The 21375-nt window shown below is 44.8% G+C and overlaps 1 protein-coding gene across 2 annotated transcripts in view; it reads left to right on the forward strand.

Moving 5' to 3' along the window:
• LOC146809872 (myosin heavy chain, skeletal muscle-like) overlaps nt 1-21375 on the forward strand; it is an 880636-nt gene that overhangs the window by 45107 nt on the left and 814154 nt on the right. The gene's annotated exons all lie outside the window — the stretch shown is intronic.

The following is a 21375-nucleotide window of genomic DNA, read 5'->3' on the forward strand; positions in this document are numbered from 1 at the left end:
GGCTAAACTGAAAGCAGGTGTGGGGGACCACACTTTTTTTTGCTGTGAAGAATAGTAATTTCACAACAAAATAATTTTTTAATAAAAATGCATTTTTGCCCCGATGGAGTCCCAAGGGGACCCCCACACTAGGGCTAGGGTGTCAAGTATTACTACCCAGCTCCATTATCTTTATTTTTTATATTCCCAGATGGCTGCCAACATTTCCTGGTTAAAGTGTTGGTAGCCAATCAGATCTCTGCACAAGCTCGGGAGGATTACCTAGAGGGTTTGCGTCTCTAGATATAAAAATTTGTTTTTCTTTTAATAACTCTACAACTACTAAATGGATTTATATAAAATAACTGAAGCTCACTTTCTGGACCAAGAGCTCGCTTTCTGACAAATTTGGTGTAATTCCATTTAATGGTTCGGGCTGTAGTAGTTTCTAGAATTAACATTGGAAACTCTAATTTTTTTTACACCCTCCCTCTTTTTGTTGGCCTCCAATTAACGGATCACTCCAAAACGTTCCATGCACAACAAAACCTACCGGCACACTTGTTTTGGAAAATTTCATGAAGATTCGCCAACCAATGCCAAAGATATGAGCAAGTAAAAAAATGCTTTTCCTATATATTACCTTCTGGTGGTTGCCAGTAGGTAGCTATAGATAGTTTCCATAGGGAAAGTGTTTTTTGACTTGCCTATATATTTCGCCCTGGTGGACAAATCTTTATAAAATTTTCTAAAACAAGTGTGCCTGTGGTTCTTGTTGTACATGGAAAGTTTCAGGGCGATCTGTCAAGCAGGGGCCGAGAATAAAGGGGTCAAAAATGAGAGTTTCCCGTGATAATTCGCATACAAATTTTTTGAACGACTACAGCCCGAACTAGTGAACAGAATGACACCAAATTTCTGTGAGATATGAAAGAAAATCCACATTTGTATATTTAGAGGCACAAATGATTGGTGAATAGTTTGTGACAGTTCACGAATACGCGCACCAACAGACATGCTGTGATAGGGTGGCTGCAACTTGGGTAGATGGGGTTGCCATTTTATATAACATACCACCATCCTGGTGGGGGTGAAAATAAAGACTTGAAGATATCTAAGGTGTCAGGGTAGATAAAGGAGTCTTTTAGGGACCCCTTCTGTGTAGAACTTGTGGAAACACAGTTTTTTTCATGTGTGAAATTCGCAAATTTGCCACACCTTTCAGCACGACCCAAATGTAATGTTGTGACAAATTCATATACTCACTTCTGTACTCACTCAGAGACCCAACAAACACTATCAGACCCACTCAGAGACTCCCACTCTCACTCATAAATGCACTAGGAGAGTTATGCAGCCACTCACAGTCCTACTCAGACACCATGCACCCTTTCACAGACCCTCTCAGACACTCATGTACCCACCCACTGACCTATGCAGAGACTCATGCACCCACTCACAGACCCAGTCAGAGACTCACGCACCCACGAGAGACCCCCTCAGACACTCACAGACCCATTCACAGACTTACTCAGACACTCATGCACCCACTCACATACCTACTCAGACACTCATGTACCAATTCATAGACCCGCTCAGACACTTACATACCTACTCACTGATCTGCTCAGAGGCTTAAGCACCCACTCACAGACTCACACAGCCACTCACACACTCACTCATGGACACACTCTCTCACACACTCCAAGACCCTCTCTGAAACTCATGCGCTCACTCATAGACCTACTCATATACTCATGCACCCACTCACAGTCCCACTCAGAGACACATGTACCCACTCAGAGACCTACTCAGGTACTCTCACACCACCTCACAGGCTCACTCAGAGACCCCTGCACCCACTCACAGACCCACTCAGACACTCATGCACCTACTCACAGACCCATTCAGAAGCACACTCACCCACTCACAGATCTACTCAGGCACTCATGCACCCATTCACAGACCCACTTAGGGACCCACTCAGACACTCCGGCACCCTATCACAGACCCAGTTAGACACTCATACACCCACACACAGACCCCCTCAGAGACTCTAGCACCCACTCACACAGACACTCACACACCCACTCCTCACAGGCACACTCTCACACCCACTCACAGACCACCTCAGTGTCTCATTTACCTACTCATAGACCTACACAGACACTTATGAATGCACTCACAGACCCACTCATAGACTCATGCACCACTCAAAAATGTCACTTAGATACTTACACACCCAGTCACAAACCAACTCAGAGACTCACGCACCCACTCACAGACCCACTCAGACACTCATGCATCCACTCACAAACCCACTCAGAGACTCATGCAACCACTCAGAGTCCCACTTAGACACTCACACACTGACTAAAAGACACTCTGAAACACTCACGCACCCACTCACAGACCCACTCAGTGTCTCATGCTACCCCTCACAGACCCACTCAGACACTCACAGACCTTTTCTGAGGCTCATGCACCCACACACAGATCCACTCAGACATTCATGTTACCATTCACAGACTCACATGCACATACTCACAGACCCAATGTGAGACACACACCCACTGGCTGCCCCACTCAGACACTCACTCACCCACTCACAGACCCACTAAGAGACTCACACACTCTCTCTCAGATCCTCTCAGAGATTCACTCACCCACTCACAGATCCACTCAGGCACGTGTGCACCCACTCAGAGATTCACACACCCACTCATAAACCCACTCTGCACATACTCAGAGACCAAGTTAGACACTCATGCACTTACTGACAGACCCACTCAGAGACTCTAGCACCTACTTACAGACTTACATAAACATTCACAGACCCACTCACAGACACACTCACGCCCAGTCACAGACCCACTCAGAGACTCATGCACCTACTCAGAACTCACAGATACACTCACAACCAGTCAGAGACCCACTAAGAGACTCATGCACCTACTCAGAGATCTATGCAGAAACTTACATATCCACTCACAGACCCTCACAGAGAGCCATGCACCCACTGAGAAGTCCACTGAAAGACTTACACATCAACTGACCCACTAAGAGACTCATGTACTCACGCACAAATCAATTCACTCACACACCCATTCAGAGACTTATGCTCTCACACAGAGACCCACTCCGACACTCATGTACCCACTCACAGATCCACTAAAACATTCACAGACCCACTCAGTCACTAAAACACAGTCAGGTGTACAGAGTCACTTATATAGTAGTGATTTTGAAATGTGCTGGTGTGTATTGAATGTCTGCTTTGGTTTTTTGAATTTGCAGCATATTCGTGAATATGAAAAAAAGAAAAAGGTGTTTGAAAAGAAAATGAACCAGTGTTTGGGAAATAGGGTAGCTCTGAGCTTTTATGTTTAATGTGTGTAGATGATAACAGCACATACAACAGGATGCAGTGTTTCAGGTTGTTGAGGAACACCATGCTGCCTTTCTCTGTGAAGTGATCTCCATCACTTCTTTAAAACCCTGCATGTCAAAGCGCAAGTTGTTATTGTAGATAGAGCCCATGTTATGGTCTCTGAGGAATGCAGAAACAGTTTTATTAACATGTTTCTTTATCTATCTGTGGACAGAACTCATTTGACCACTTCAATTTCTGCCTTTGGCATATGTTGTAGAATACCAAGGCAGTCTCAGGGAAAAGTACCATTAATTGAGCAAAGATATCCTTCTTTATGATTTCTAGTCGTACACCAGTAAATGTGACTGGTTCATTACCACCACAGTGGAAATCTTGGAAATATTCAATGTTTCAACCAAAGGCAGCAATTGATGCCACTTTAACCCTCTCTGGCCAATCCAAGTAATGACCACATTAGCTAAACCCAAGTCTCTGTTAGTGCCTCTCTTTCTAGCACATGGTCTTGCCGAAAAAACAAAATTGTGACCCGCAATCCGCACTTTAACAATTTCTTTTTTTTTTTATAACCAACTTTTATTGATTTTAAAGGTCTTGCAAGAGTCCATACACAGCTTACTCGCCTACAACCATAGAGGCCGGCAGCAGATGACTACTCATTGCCAGGAGCAAAGGCACATAAAGGAGTACGAGTAAAACTATCTGTAACCCATAAGCCGGTCCCCGTAGAGACATCTACAAGCAGAATCTCCCGCCTTAGCGGCATCGTGCCCTCAGTAGGCCTCCCGCCCGGCAAACCTGCTTATACAACTGTATCATTGCTCAATTAGCCGGTATAGAATGGACTGCACCCGCCGCACCCTCGCGGGCCCCTGTCCCCTTATCATAGAAATCTCAGGCATCCTGGCTGCTATACATTTGCAATGAAGGCTGAGCTGCGCCAGCACTGACTTCATCCAGCATAGAGGACAGGACAATCATGGCTAACAGTGTGTCACAGTTTTCACGGGCCAGCCGAACGGGCAGCGCATAAATGAGTCCTCAATGGCGCCCCAATCGTGCAATGCAACAGTCACAGCTTGATATGGCTGATATCGTCCAGGGTAGGCGCTGTGTAGGCCCAATAGCTTTCATCGATGACATACAGGGTGCTATGTAGTTCGGCCACCAGCAGGCCTGCCACTACAAGAGAGCAACAAGAGATTGAGCGCTCTATCCTCACTACCCTGCGGCCACGCCAGGGCAGATAACCCGCCCTAGTCCCTGCATCAAAGATTGCCAAAGCGGCGACCAGCCAACTAGGGGGGCAAAACAAGGGAAAAGGGAGGGGGTTGTACAATACGAAAGGCAACAAGCTTGGCGGGGAGGAAGGGGTGTGTGCTCCACTGTCGTCGTCGGGTGAAGGCTACGGGTTTTAATCTACTAGAGGCAAGGTCCTCTCTTCCAGGAGGGCGATCGCAAGGGGCGTATGCTATACACCCGCCACAGGTTTCCAGACACCCCCCGGGTCCGTGGGATCTATCACATCATCAAAAAGCTTCAAGGCTCGAAGCCGTGGTGGTTGCAGTCGAGCATGTTCCAGTCGCCCCAGATAATCCACCAGAGGCTTCCAGAGCTTCCTATATTTGGCGTCTCGGAGCTGCAGACGTGCTGTGAGAAACTCCATCACCACCACATGCCATAGACGGGTAAACCACACGTTTACGGAAGGCGACTCTGGTTTCTTCCAATAAAGGGCTACTGTTTGTTTTGCAGCGCCCAGCATGTGGAGGCTAAGGTGCCGATCACGGCCCTTCATGGCTCGCAGGGTTGTTGGTCTAATGCCCAGAAGAACTACAAGCGGATCCTCCGGAAGGGGGTACCCAAGCACCTTTTTTATATGGCTGAGAACCTCCTTCCAAAAGATTTTCAGAAGAGGGCATGTCCACCAAATATGTGTGAAGTCTCCCTGTGCCTGGGCGCAACGCCAGCATAAGGGGGATGAGTTGGGAAACATTTTGTGAAGCCTAGCGGGGGTGTAGTACCATTGGGTCATCACTTTGTAAGCCGACTCCTGTTGGGGAATGCTGCGCAGGATTTTGGGGATGTCGCTCCAGAGCCTGGCCCATTGGGAAGGGGTAACACCTGAGCCAGTAGTGTTTTGCCATCTCAATTGGTATGGGTGGATGTCCGGCCGTCGCGAGTGTTGAAGCACCTTATATATGCGAGATATCAGCCCCTTGTAGGTGCCGAAGGCGCGTGCTAGCTGCTCGAATGGCGTATCAGGTCGCGTGGCCGCCTGCATCAGGGAAGAGCCTTGTATCCAGTGGCGCAATTGTATATACTGGAATTTGTCACCTTCTAGGAGCCCGAACTCCTGCTTGCACTGAGCAAAGAATTTGAGACAGTCACCGAGAAACAGGGAACCATTGACCGAGCATCAATCTGGGCTCTTGGAAGACTCTATCACTCCGGCAGAATTAGCTGGCGCCCTGCGCGACCTCCCGCTTGGCAAAACACCTGGCCCGGACGGGCTCCCGGTGTTGTTCCATCGCGCCTTTCTGCCGCAATTACAGCCGTATCTTCTGCGCCTCTTTAATTCCTTCGCGGAGGCGGTTGGGCCCTCGGCAGACATGGCAATGGCCGACATAACCCTTATTCCGAAACCCGGGAAGGATCATACTTTGTGCTCCTCTTATCGGCCCATCGCCCTGTTAAATATGGATTTAAAACTATACACTAAAATCCTGGCTAAACGACTTAGCCCTCACCTACCCAATCTCATCGAGCCCGATCAGGTGGGGTTTATACATCAACGTCAGGGCACGGATAATGTGCGCCGTATTGCGCATATCATTGGGAAGGCTAAGCACTGGAGGATTCCGGCCTGCCTACTATCGCTTGACGCTGAAAAAGCGTTCGATCGGGTGGACTGGAATTTTCTCCGGGCGGTTCTGCGGAAAGTGGGCTTGGGCCCTAAGATGGTGGCGCGCATTATGGCCCCATATATTTCGCCGGTAGCCAGGGTAAGAGTTAACGGCCAGCTCACGCAACCTTTCCCTATCTGTAGAGGCACTCGGCAGGGCTGCCCTTTGTCACCCCTGCTGTTCGCCCTTGTGGTGGAACCCCTAGCCATTATGATTAGGCGGTCCCCCGATATCTGCGGTATATCTCTTCGCGGAGTACAGCATAAGATCGCTCTCTTTGTGGACGACCTTCTCCTCACCCTTTCTGAGCCCTTACGCTCGCTGCCGGCGGTGCACTCGTTACTCCGAACCTACGAACGCACCTCCGGGCTTAAAATTAACCATGCAAAGTCCTGGGCCCTCAATATTTCGATCCCGGACGGGGAGCTCCCGGCGATCCAAGCTTCGGTCCCGTATCAGTGGGCGGACACATCAGTGCGATACCTGGGTCTTAATTTGACTCCAGACCTGTCCACCTGGACACAGGCCAACTGGCAGGAATACAAACTCTCTGTCCTAGCCGACTTACGGGCGTGGAAGGCCTTACCACTCTCTTGGCTTGGCCGACTCAACACAGTGAAAATGTCGATACTGCCAAAGGTCCTCTATCTTTTTCAAACACTGCCGACTCCAATTCCGGAACATCAAATCCAGGGGCTCCAATGCGAGCTCACCGCATTTGTATGGGGGGGGGGAAGAAACCACGTTTTTCAAATAAAATCTTGAACCTCTCCCGGGATAGGGGTGGCCTTGCCTGCCCTAATCTCCTCGATAACTACTGGGCGTCGCATCTCCGCTGTGTTCTGGAGTGGGGGGCATGGGAGAGTGAGAAGGTGTGGTTTCACATGGATAGGGCAGTCACCTGTCGCCCGCTGTGGGACCATGCTTGGCTGCCCCGGGAGGCACGTCATCGCAGCGCTTACATGGCCGTCCCTACCAAAACGGTCCTTGAGATCTGGGATAAAGTGGCAGTGCGTAGGGGCCTGACCACCTTTCCATCCCCACACACCCCGATTGCTCGAAATCCACAATTCCCGCCGGCATGTCGCCCACCCCACTTCGCAAACTGGACGGAGTCAGGATGCAGGACGATACGGGACTTTAACAATTTTTAAGGCAAGGAGGGGTAGCACACAGGAGAACGCTGGAGCTGTATAAAGCAGTTTACAAAATGAAAGGCAGTAAAAATGGAGGACTGGACCGGGTTTAAACAAAAATACATATTTGATTGGATCGTGTAATATGCAGGTTGATAATATTAGGTAGTGTCTTTAAAGGATAAGTAAGTAGATCTGTGATTGGCTCAAGTAAAAATAAAAAAAATGTATTGCAAACTTGGATATGCTTTTAATTCTGAATGGTCAACCACACCTGCTGCTGTTTTGAAACCAGTATGTTTTTTCTAGAATGTGTTGTGAACGTGTGACTTACTGGTTCAAGGTTGCTATGGAAACTCAGGTAAGAGACTCTGGGGGATGGGTATTAAACAGACTGTAGTGTATTAGTTACAGTAAGAGTGGATTAGAGTCATTACCTATGAAGGAGGGTTTATTTTCCTAGTCAGGACCCCTAGGCACAGTTAAATATGCAGTCTCCCACCCATACTACAACTTATATACATATTTAGAAAAGCACTTCGACATTTACTCACTCACTCACTCACTCACACAGTACTTATGTATTGTAGGAAGCTGACTCTCTATATAGTGTACTCAAATTGGTATACAGATGTAAAAGCAGTTAATTCAAATTCTCTTTTTGTGGTAATGGGTGTGAGCAGTTTATCAGTGGGTAGTGCTAAGCATTTGTTGTAGTCACAGAGGCAATACATGAGACACACAGTCAAGAAAATAATCAGAGACCAGTATACAAAAATAGTATCGATTTTTATGGAATTTGTAAGACCAAAAACTTCAATGGATGGTAAATACTTTCAGAATTACAATTTTTCAAAGTTTGAGAAATATATAACTTTTGTGCGCGATCACGCACCATTGAAGTCAATGGGAAAAAGTGTTAAAATGCATAGAAAATCAGGCAATCCTTTAATGAAATTCACCTTCTCGTTGTAAGTCGACAATGGGACTAGGTCCAATGTTCCAGCAGAAAAGGTTCAGGGGTGTCCCGGATTCAGACGGAAGCAGAGTGCTGAAGGTGATGGTAGCTGGTGCGCTATGAAAAAGGAGGTCACATGAAAACACACTGAACAGGGGGACTTAAAGGAAAGTCCAAGGGGTCCCCGTAGAGGGGAGAGGTTGCAAGGGTCTGAGAGCCACGGGAGCAAAACTGGTTCATCTTTACTGGGGTCAGTGGGGCTGGGTGCAGAGTAGATAGGACAGCCAAGCATTGTGCGTCGAGAGGTCCTCGCTGACAGGAGCAGGCAACTTGGAGAGGGAATTCTGGGGTTGGCCCACTCTGGAAGTAGGTCTCAGGAGTCTCGACGTCCCTCGATGGGTGCTTGCTTCTGGTATCATGGGAGTCCATAGTGGACCCTTCTTCTCACATTTTGTGGTTGGGGGTCCAGTATCCCGGGTATTAGTACGGTAAAGTTCCGGTAGGTCCTGGTGCTCCCAAACTTGGTGAAGAGGCAGATCTGACACTCCGTAGTTGGGGTATTGATTTTGGTGTAGATGCTGCTTCGGGATCACTGGGGAGCAGCAAGCCGGCAAACCTGACTTCTCGGTATTGGTGCCTGGGGTGTGCACAGGAGTGATACCTTCACTACAAGGGAGGTTCTTGGTGATTTTTCTGAAGTCTGGAGGAGCTATGGGGTGTTTGGATTCTTCACAGGTTCAGGATCACACAGCAATGGTTGAAGTCCTAGAGGTAGCATGCCGGGTTTGCCACCAGTTTTCTGCTGCAGCAAGGCTTCTGTTCTCATGCAGCGGTCTTCTTTGTCCTTTTCTTCTTTAAGGTTGTTACAGGGGGAGACAGGTAGTAGCCAATGGGCTACTTACCTTTAGTGTGCCTACAACTGAACTTGTAGAGGCAGAGTAAAAGGATTCTTTATTTATTCACTATTAGTGTAATAAAAAATTTACAGAAAATAGAGTGAAGCCCCAGCTGCCCCTGCGTTCCTTGCACTGAATTTGCCACCACTTAGGCCAGGGATCACAAACACAGTGCTAGGAATAGAAAAGGGCAAGCCAGGAGTTGTAGCTGTGACCCCTAGTGAAACCTATATGACATCCATGCTAGCAGTGCCCCATGCACCACAGAAGCCTAGGTTAGACCTATGTTAGACCCCTGTATGAACCAATACTCCTCCACTATCTCATCTCAGTGGGATCTGAGGAATGCACATTTTCAGAGACTTGTCTACATTTGTGAAATGTTTTCAGGATGATATTTTGATTTTTTCAAAAAATGATGATGAGCATTATCAACATCTTAAAGAAGTCTGTTCTAGGTTAAGTGAATATGGGTTAACACTCAAAGCTAATAAATGTAAATTTTTCTGTAAATCCGTGGAATATCTAGGACACACACTTTCTGGGGAGGGTGTAGTGCCGAAAAAGGCTTTGGTAGATGCTATCATCAATTCACCAGCTCCTGATAATAAGGATAAATTATTGTCATTTGCAGGGTTATGTGAATACTATAGCAAGTTTATACGAAATTTTGCAACCAAAATGGAACCTCTCAGAGAATTGATGAGGAAATCTTCTGAGTTTGTATGGACAGACAAACAGGATTCAGCGTTCAAATGTATTAAAGCGGAGATTGTTAATGCTCCTACTTTAAGGTCATTTTGTGTCAACAAAAGATGCATTATCACTGTAGATGCCAGTCTTTATGGACTAGGAGGAGTTCTTAACCAATGTGCTGGTAAAGATGAATGGTGTGTAGCGTTTGCTTCAAAGACCTTATCTGAAACGGAAAGAAGGTATGCAGTAATTGAAAGGGAACTTTTGGCATGCATCTGGGCGATTGAGCATTTTCGCAACTATATTTGGGGAAGCAGATTCACACTGAGAACCGATCATAAACCCCTGGTTGGTATTTTATCTCCAGGGGGTGGTTGGATCTCCACTGCCCGCATAGCTCGTCTTACATCTCGTTTACAGGAGTATGATTTTGAAGTAGCTTATGTTCCGGGCAGAAACAATGTAACTGCAGATTTTTTGTCTAGGTTACCGTGTAGTGATAGTTGTGTTTCTTCGATTGAACAGGATCTAGATATAGTTGCAACATTGAAAGACTTTGTATCTCAGGATTTTGTAAAATTGTCAGAAAGTGAATGGACATTGGAAATGGGTAAAGACCCGTTGTATCAGGAAATATTGAGTTGTGTGAAAAATGGGTGGCCTAAGGAAAAGGGGGTTTCCGCTGATCTTGCTCCTTTTTGTCGGGTATCTGCAGACATTGAGGAAAGTGATGGTTTACTTTTCAAAGGGGGTAAGATCGTTCCTCCGAATTCCATGAAAAAGAGAATTTTATGTATTACACACCAAACTCATTTGGGTATGTCTTCGATGAAGCGTTTGATTAGGGCTAACTTTTGGTGGCCGGGCCTTGACAAAATGGTGGATAGAACTGTTAGGGAGTGTCCTGAATGCATTAATAGCGATAGGATGCTTCATACTTCTTCTGCTCCTCTTAAGCCAGTGGTGTGGCCAGTGTTCCCTTGGCAGAAGGTGGCTTTTGACATTTCTGGACCATTCAGCAATCTGCCCCCCTGTGCTCGTTTTGCTTTAGTCATGATCGACTATCATTCCAAATGGCCAGAGATTAAGTTTGTGGCCAATATCTCAACTCAGACTATTGTTACTTTCTTTAGGGAGGTCTTTGCTCGTGAAGGGTATCCTGAGATAATTGTAACAGATAATGGGGTACAACTTACATCTCATGAGATGCAAGAGTTTTTAGATATGTGCAACATCAAACATGTGACTACGTCTCTCGGGGTTTCTTTCAAGAACTGGGACATTTTTGAGCGCCATCTTGGTGAGCGCTCTAGTGTTCACTTCACGGAGGCTTTATTAGCGGTCACATGCTAGCGCGCAGCGCGCGCGCGCGCGCAGCGGGCGCGCCATTGGCGCGCCGCAGGCGCGCCAGAGGCAAGCCCGTCTGCGCCCGTCCGCGCCAGGTCGCCGCCAGCCGCCATACACCCTGATAGTTTGCAGTTAGAATTGGGACCTGCGAACAATCTAGCTCAGACATATTCACGTGAGCAGTTGCTATCATTAAACAAGATGTGCTGTTATACGCTGCACAATGGTCCTTTTGAAGGTCCCTTCTCATGTTCGAACTGCAGGTATCAAAGCATGCATTGCTGTAGCCCCACTCTACCTACTATTTTATCATCTGATTGCCTGAGCCCACCTGACTCTCCTCAGTTGCTCCATCACAGTTATTCACCTCCCATTGTGCAGCACCAGGTATGGAATTGTATTTTAGCCAATGTAAGATCTTTGGTCAAACATTCTGCAGAGATATGGGACGTGCTAACTGATCAGAAGCCAGATATGGGTTTCATTACTGAAACCTGGCTAAAACCCTCCTCTACTCCGGCTATTGCTCTCGCTATACCCGAGGGCTATCGGATTCTTAGGCGGGATAGAATAAGCAAAATGGGTGGGGGTATAGCCTTAATTTATAAAGAGGAACTAACCGTCACTATCCTTGATCAGATGGGGACAGAAATATTTGCATGTATTGTTTTTAGACTGGATCTATCTGCAGGCTGTATTTGGAAAGGTGCTCTGGTTTATAGACCGCCTGGATCAATATCAAACTTCACTAGCCAACTGCTTGATTTTATATCTCCCTATCTAATCACCACGCGTAAATTTCTCTTGATTGGAGATTTTAACATCCACAGTGAAGATGTCTCCAATCAAGATGCCAGACTGTGCTTACAAGATCTAGCTGTTGGGGGACTAAAGATCATTAACACTGCTCCCACTCACATTGCTGGTCACACTCTGGATCTCATTCTTACCAATTCCTCAGACATTAAATGTGGTGAAACTCTGCCACTTACCTGGTCTGACCATTTTATGATTAATTTCCAACTGATGGGTACAACTGAACATCCTCCGGCGACTATTAACAACTCTGGTACCCGCCAATACAGACCTTGGCACAAACTAACGGTCAACCATCTTTCCTCACTGTTTGCTGAGTGGGACTGGAACAGTACGCAGGGGGATCTGGATCAGCAGCTGAAATTATTTGATTCGACAGTTGTTAATTTTCTTGATAGAATAATTCCTCTTAAGCCTCTTAGATTTTCACCTAAAAGGTCTGCCACTGGCTGGTACACGCCTAGTTTACGGGTAGAGAAAAGTGCCTGTAAAAAACTGGAACGGACTTGGCGTCGCTCACATAATGAGCAAGCTAAAATTTCTTACAAAGCTGCCATGGCAATCTATCCTAAAAATGTTAAATTAGCTCGTAAAACTCATATTGCTGAAACTTTAGAACAGGCAGGTAATAATGCTAGGATGCTTTTTCAAATAGTGGAGGATTTTACTAACCCAAAATCCTGTCAGACTACGGTTAGTTTTTCTCAGACATTATGTGATGATATTTCCTCTTTTTTTGTACAAAAAATTGAGAGAATCTATCAAAATATCATCCTTTCTAATATTCTTACTCCTATTCCTGCGGAGATTACTCCTCTCCCCAATAGGGAAGGACCTTGTCTGACTACATTTCCTGCTATTACCATCTCAGAAGTACAAACCCTTTTGGAATCCACTAGATCTGGATCTCCCCTGGATATTATTCCTGCTAAAATCTCCTCCAGATTTGCGGCTCAGTTGGCGCCTCCTTTTTGCTCCATAATCAACACTTCTTTAAGATCTGCCTGTCTTCCTCAGACGTGGAAACACGCACAAATTTTGCCCATCCGCAAAAATGCCAACATCTCTCCCGAGGAAGTGTCAAATTATCGCCCAATCTCGTTGCTTCCGCTTCAGAGTAAGATCACTGAGAAACACATCAATAAGCACTTATCTGCTTTTCTTGAGGCTTCTGGTGCTCTAGACATCTCGCAGTCAGGCTTTCGAGCTAAGCATAGCACTGAGACGGCCTTGGTGGAGGTGACGGATAACATCAGAATGGCTCTGGATCAAGGTCAAGCGGCACTTTTGGTGCTGCTTGACCTTTCAGCAGCATTCGATACCATCTCCCACCAGGTTCTCTTGCATAGACTATTGGAGTGTGGCATCCGCGGATCCGCACTGAGTTGGTTGTCAGATTTTTTGTCCAACCGTACTCAGGCAGTGTCAATGGGTCCGTTTACATCTGCTCGTTCACAGATTACCGGAGGCGTCCCGCAGGGCTCTTGTTTGAGCCCTACTTTATTTAACATCTATGTGACGCCCCTGGCAATACTGATGAGGGACTTGGGGTTTAACCCCATCTCTTACGCAGATGACACTCAACTCCTCCTCACCTTCGACAAAAGGAGTCCAGATATACAATCCATCTTTTCTCGGGGTATGATGGCTATTGCCTCCTGGATGAAAACCAACTATCTCCAGTTAAACTCTGAAAAATCTGAGATCCTGCTGTTCGGAGGGGCTGACATCTGTTGGTCACCTAGCTGGTGGCCGGAGGAGTTGGGTAAAGCTCCCGCTCCCAAAGAGGTAGCTAAAAATCTGGGCATTAAGCTTGATAACAAACTCACTTTGCAGACCCATGTTAACACCATTGCTGGGTCATGCTATCACATTCTAAGTTTACTTAGAAGAGTTTTTCCATTGCTTCCAGTATCCACCAGGAAGACTCTAATTCAGGCCTTGCTCATGAGCAAGATTGATTACTGCAATGCCCTTCTTCTCTCTGCTCATGCTGCCTCCTTGGACAAACTGCAGGTCATTCAAAATACTGCTGCTCGCCTGGTTACGAAATCTCCGGCCAGAACCCCTTCTCTGCCTTTACTGCATGTATTACATTGGTTGCCAATAAGAAAAAGAGTGCAATTCAAAACAGGTTGCATGATTTTCAAGGCTCTAAATGAGCTGAGTCCCTGCTACCTAACAAAGAAACTAAAGGCCTACAATCCTATATCCTCACTCAGATCAGGATCAAAAACTTTTCTCGCTGTTCCCAGAATATATAAAGCCCGTTCTGGCGGCAGGGCCTTTTCGTACCTGGCCCCTTTGTTTTGGAACAGCCTCCCACATTATCTTCGTATGAAAATGTCCCTCTTCTGTTTTAGAAAGTTGATGAAAACATACCTCTTCTAGTTCAAGATAGACTGTTGTTGCAAGCGCAGAGATACCCTAAGGGGTGATTCAGCGCTATATAAAATTATAAATTTTTTATATATGCTCAAATGTTTTTACAATTCCCCTTGACGTCTTTACAAGCATGTTTAATTGAGATTTTTAACTAGATTTGCCTTGCCTTAACTTTTCTTGTCTTGTTTCTTTTTGATTTGTTTAGTATGTGTATTTAAATATTTATGATTTTATGACTTCGGCGCACTAATTGTATTTAATGTAATTTTGTGTAAATGTGTGTCTTTTATGATGAAAAATCGAAATAAAGACGGTAAAAACTGTAACTGTAACTGTAAAATTATAAATAAATAAATAAATAAATATGAACCAAGGGAAAATGGTCAAGTGGAGCGGTTTAACAGAGTTCTCAAAGACAGTGTTCAGGTGGCACAAAGTTCAAGTGAACCTTGGTTAGATGTAGTCAGGAAGAAGCTGTGGATTTACCGGATCACTCCGCATTCAGTGACTGGTATAAGTCCTTTCAGGTTATTGAAAGGGAGGGAACCTTCGTCTGAAATTTGTCCTTAGTGGATTAAAAAGTACAATAAAACAGATGATACAACTGATATAAATGAGGTTGCTAGACAGGTTAAAAGTAAACAGGATGTAATGTAAAGAAGGTTTGATTATAAAATGAATGTCAAGATTCCTGACTTTGTGGTAGGGGATTGGGTCTGGATCAGGAAGCCTGGGTTTTTGGTTAAGGGATATTCTAGATTTTACCATCCCATTAAGGTGGTGAAGGTATGTAAGAACAGTGTGATTACTCAGGATGGTAGAGTCTGGAATGTAAGAAGGGTGGCAAAGTATAAAATGCCTGCAGGTGATGAATCTTATGCATTACATAATTCGTCTGACTTTTCAAAAGATGTTCCTCTTTCCACATCTTCTGTGGCGTGTAGAGTTAAGAACAATCTTCGCGAAAGAAGATTACCTGTACGGTTTTTAGATTAATATGTTTCTTTTGGTAAGAAGGGAAATGTGTTACATTCTGTATTATGTAAGCTTGTGTGTATCGCTATGTAATCTGGGCTCACTGGAATATGGAACACAGTGCCTGCGTGGTACAGTTTGTGTTCCATGTTCCAGGAGTCGACAGTTGGTGTATATTACTGGTAGCTTGTAGTGCTGTGTCTCCATTATCTAACATAAAGCTACAATCTTTAAGACTACCTTGTTTCCTGGAGTTTTGGATCTTTACACCATGCCATTCCAGTTTGGAACCAGCCATATGCAAATCAGTCTTCACCCTGCGCCCAATGGGAACAGTCCAGCCCGAACTGCCAGGCCAGCATATGAGCACAATACCTATGCTTTCCAAGTTCTCCTATTAATCATTACACTAGTGCGAATTAAATCCATACATTGTCTTTTAATTCTATGAAAGTTAGTCCCTGGGTTCACTTATGGTCAGTAACATAACATTAGGGTATTATAAATGTGGAGGTAAAGTAAAATTATGTTTCCATAAATATAAACAGAGACGGTTTTTATATTAGCTAGCATAATTTTCATAAAGACAATACTTCATATTTCTTAGCTCAATATGCTAAAGTCACTGCTGCACAAATCCGTGACAAGCTAAATAACACAAAGTTAACACCCAAAAATAATTAACTTTTCCCCAATGTCATTTGCCTACATCTTCAGTTCCACTGACGCTGAATAGTGCCCATACTAACGTTATTTAAAATCGATTTATATTTGTCACCTTTAAACCAAAATGTCGGGCAAAATTTCAGCTCACAATTAATCTTTCACTGTAACTTTCTTGCTTTTAGTTTTACAGCAAATGTAAACACATTCATGGTTCAGCTATTGTCACATATTGTTTCAAATACTGATCCATCTCATTTCTGCACAGTTTTAATGGTTTAACAGTGGCATGTGACATCTCCCATTCACCATCAGGATCCCAGGCTATACGCTTTTCACGTACAATGACCTATCCTCACATCAACCCTTCTCCTCACAGGGCATGTCCCATAGCCTGCCTGTATGAGTGGTGGATTTCTGCTGGCACACCACACTGTGGTGAGCCAAGTGCAGATCTCCTATTACAACAGAGCTCAGGCAGGCTGACGCAGGGCTTAGCATCGCCGCCACACTTGTGTTGCACAAACCCAGTCCCAGTGCATGCTGAGCTCGCAAGTCACGAATCGTGAAACCTAGTGAAAACATGACCCTCCTGATTCAAAAGGAACACTGAAGTACAGGCACAGATTTCTTTTTCAGCACAGCAGAGCAGTGAAGCTTTCCAGTGATGCATGAAAGTAGCTATCGGAGGCAGACATGTCTGAAGAGAATTGATTACTCTTTTACCACACGCATTTTACTATGTACCTTAACCTGAGCGCTTCGAAGTAGCTTGAGGGGCAGGGAGGAATAAAGGAACGAAGGAAATAAAGATGAAAGAGGTTTCTATTGCCGAACATAATGGAGCTCACATCTTCCATGCGAGTCACCTGCTAATTTAATAACATTTATTTGCTTGCGGTAACTGGAATGCTCTCAGGATTCACAGGACTCAGGAGGATTTAAGATTACCACCAACCAACCAATGCCCATTGTGTGCCGCACGAAATGTCCAGGGGGAGAGAGAGACAGCCTACTCCCACCACGGCGCTGTACCACGGTCACGTGCACATTACATAATTCAGAGGTGCTTAGTAACTCCTCCTGGTCTCTGTAAGCCAATCAGGACGCTGCTCCTGCTGTTTCTGCAGCACCTGGATTGCCTAAGGCAGGGAACCTCACCGCTCAATACTGAGACTGGGGGCTGAGGCTTTGAGTGACCCCAGGGTCAGTAATGTGCACCGTTGGTGAGGCTGTAAGAGCAGCCTAGTGCGCATGTCGGGCAGGCCGGCGAAAGGCAGCCGTCCAACCTGAAATGTGTACTTATGTGCGCTGGCTTCTGCAGTAGTACAGGCAGGTGCATGTCTGATGGCAACATTCTTTCAGTTTAAAGCTCCACCCCCCTCAGCATCGCTCTGGCAGAGTGCTCTTCTGCTCGATCGCACTCAGTTTGTTATCGCTGCTGCAACCAGCCCACGCGGCTGACCGCTTTAATATTTCTAATGACAGTTTTCAGGTGAATTTCCTTATCTGCTTTGTGAAGGAAAGAAGTTTTATCTTTGTGATATTGATGGCAAGCTGTTTAAGTGATTACATTAATTCAGTGCAGTAAGCTGATTCTGGAGGCCTGTGGAATTTATCAAGCACATAGCATATGCTAGATGACTGATCAAGGGATTTCCTTCCCTGTTTTGGGGGGAAGAAAGATGGGTTTAGGGGTGTAGAAACCAATGTCTGAGATAAACAAAGAAAAGAGAAGTCCAGCAAGGGCACAGTCCTTTATCAATTTTCACCCTGGCAGAGATAACCAAATTTCCTGTTTGTCTGACTTGCAATGAGGAACAAAGCGACATGATCAAATGTAGCAATGCTCTGGAGATGCCAAATGTCTCAAGTTTAGATTACAATAGATTTCTATTTACTTTGTCTAATTCAGCAGAATAATCTACTTGGCGATATAAAGACCATAAAAAGGGAGAAGAGGGATAACCATCAGGCCTGATAAACCATTCATATCACTGGGACCAGTACTTTGGTAAACATGACTCTATTGGCTGTTTCAATATCGCCTGAGATGATATAGGGTTACTTGTAATGAGGCTGTTTAATTAAACTTAAGTTCTGACTATCAAAAAGGAGAACAAGGCCTTTTCTGTGTTTATTGCACATTCGATACTCACAGTCCTGCTCATCACTTTTCATCATACTTCAAAAGCTGATGGTTTGAGTTCTATTCTTTAGTTGAACAAGACTGACACGTGTTGTAGAAAAGACAAAATAAAAAAAAGTCTAGTAGTACACACAATTCGATAGACTGATGGCTTAGGGAACACATCTCAGAGAAAGAAAAAAGAAACCAGATAACAAACTGAAACAATAATTCCAAACTTTAAGTTTGTATTTCCAGAATACATGCTATTTTAGGATTATTATTTCAAGCTTTTGTTTGTCCCACAACATGTTAAAGGAGATAAACTGTCTGTTGATAAGCCATAAAGATCATTTGCAACTAGGACATCTTGCCATTTAGAATTTACTTGGATATTCAATACATTAAATAGAGTATTTGGACGTATAATGACTCTTAATTCCATGCTAATAAGGTTTAGTAAGGGAGCTAGCCAGATGGGAAATTATTCTATACATCATTTAGAAAGCAAGTTATATCGATCTTGACTAATCTCTGCAAATGTATCTGTCGAACTGTCACAGTCCTTGACAGCCCAGACAAGCAAATGCAACAGACCTTTGTTTTTGGAAGTGATAAAAACAGTATTAAATACGGTTCATTCCACCCTATTCCTGTTCCCTTGTTATTGTAATCGGACAATTAGCAGCATCACTACACCTTTTACTCCACTCTCATTAATAGTGGGCAATCAGTTGTCTACGCTCCTGACTTGTAAACATGCTGTTTACCTGCACATCACTCCCAACTTCACCAACCCCTAATGGTCACATCACTCATTGACTCATTGGTGACCCCGATTGCCCTACATTTCCTGCTCTAACCTGCTCATGCTTTGGACACTAGCAATGCTTGATTAAGAAGAAGTTATCTGCAAGCTCCTTGCCTTACTCACAAATAATTTTTGTCTGCATTGCCCTACATCTGGCCGAATGCATATTTCTTCCCCCCACGCAGTGCGGCACTGGGGGAGACCCACCTTGAAGTACTTCATTTTTCTTCCACACCCTGAGACCCTAGCCTGCACTATTCACCCTACAGTATGGCTGATGGTTTGACCTAACCCTGCTCTCAGTCACAACATCCACATCAGATTTCCAATTCTAACACATTCTTCCTGCCATCTCAAGGTCCGCTTCTGTTGGAGTAGCAACCCACCTCACTGATGCAGGATCATCGAGGACCAAGAAGGTGGCACTGGAACTCTCTGCCTACGTCTGACACACTCCCTAGATATTTATACATATTTTAATTTGGAGTCTGTGATCTGCCCATTACATGGAGAAGAAGGTGTCTCTGCACACAGGATACCCTGGCCAAATCCTTGAATTTAAGCAAAAGAACTTGCCCCTGATAACCAATCATATCACTCATTCAACTGAGTTAGAAAATAATCCTGCCACTTAAAAGCTTTCCTGCTTTATTCATTTGATGCGTAGGACACATATTTCCATTTTGGCAATTACTGTCCTCATCTATCATCTCATATGAAGCAATTATTGTCATATGTGGTCTGCTCCTGGACACATCCTTCTCCAAAAGACCAATCAACGTTGATTTCTGCAAATAAAAAAATCATTTGCACACGCTCACAGCTTATACAACTCTGAGCTGTGCAAACAATAACTGAAAGTCATCTCCAGGTCTCTTCTCTACATAAGAAGATGTTATCTGCGACATACATAAGTTTCTGATTCAAGTTCACAGCTCGTGACTCTCTGTCGTGCAAGCAAAAGCGATCTGTCCTCAACATGCAGCTGCCACCTCGGCTCCTTACCAACAACTATTGAAATAATGAGCGTTTCCTAAGGTCTCTGAAGAACCATCGAATATTAGAACATCTGCTGCAAATCTCTGACCTGATAAATACTGTGAAAGTTCCTCACCTCCCTCTGCTGCATCCAAGGGAAACAAACAAAAAAATAACATTCACTTTACTGGAGCACAAATTAAAAGAGAAAACTCTCCTTAAGCCAGTGAGATACCAATCACAAATCGTAATACTGGTCATGAATCTCTTTATTGCCTGCGGCACTGCTCAGTGTGTTGAACACTCTCAGCAGACAAATGCAGTGACCTGAAGGTGACACATTTGACTCCTGGCAATACTGCCCCAGACCTCCAGCCTCTCAAGTTCGGTAAATTAAGAGCTGGTAAAGTGAGTAACCTTTTAGCTACAGTCATTAAAAGAAGCAGAAAAGTGGATTTAAGCTTTCAATAAAACAAGTTACGATTATTAAGTTAATAATTGGTCAACTACTTACTGTATATAGAACAACCTTCTACTTCTTACGTAACAGGCAATCTGTAGGCACTGTTGTGTCCAAAATAATTATTCCAAGGGCCACACTTACCATTGGCCCGCAATATTAGGTAAGAAGGAGCAGTTGGCAACGTGGAAGGTTCAAACGTTTATTATCCACCACAGAACTCTATATAGAGGAGCCTCGTCGATCCTCACCCATCAGGTGCGCCGAGGAAGACTGCTGGCTCCTTGACAGCAACACACTTTTATACATTATCAGTACAGCATACAAAACCATATATGTGGAAAAGTACCAGTTAGTCCTGGCGCCCCTAATGAGCTCATGCCCATTTCTAGTTTCGGTTACACATACAAAGGGTTACTATCTTTACAGAGAAGGTCGAAAGGGTAACTCCCTTCTCGTCCCAGGCCTAGAGGAATTTGCCTGATACTCTCTTTTAGCAGATGTGACCTTGCTTCTCAGCAACTCAGCCTGTCTCCTAAAATGCAAGGAAAGGGGAAAGCAGAGGGTGTGCGGAAAAGACCACGTGACTTCCAAGTGAGAGAGAGAGCCGCAATCCAAGATGGAGGCGGTTCGGTTTCTCGGCCCTTTTTGTCGTACTAAACATAATCGGGGATCTCGAGCCGTTTAATACACCATAACGAGGTAAACTATCATTAGATATACTGCGCTAATCATATCGTAATATCTTGAATACCTCAGCACACACCCCTTCAATACACCCAATCGCCTATGTTTCCACGACCCAGACGCCCTTTTGTGAACAGGTTCTTGCTTAAAGCATCATGGTTAC

This window comes from Triturus cristatus, chromosome 7 (assembly GCF_964204655.1).
Source record: "Triturus cristatus chromosome 7, aTriCri1.1, whole genome shotgun sequence".
Lineage (NCBI taxonomy): Eukaryota > Metazoa > Chordata > Amphibia > Caudata > Salamandridae > Triturus > Triturus cristatus.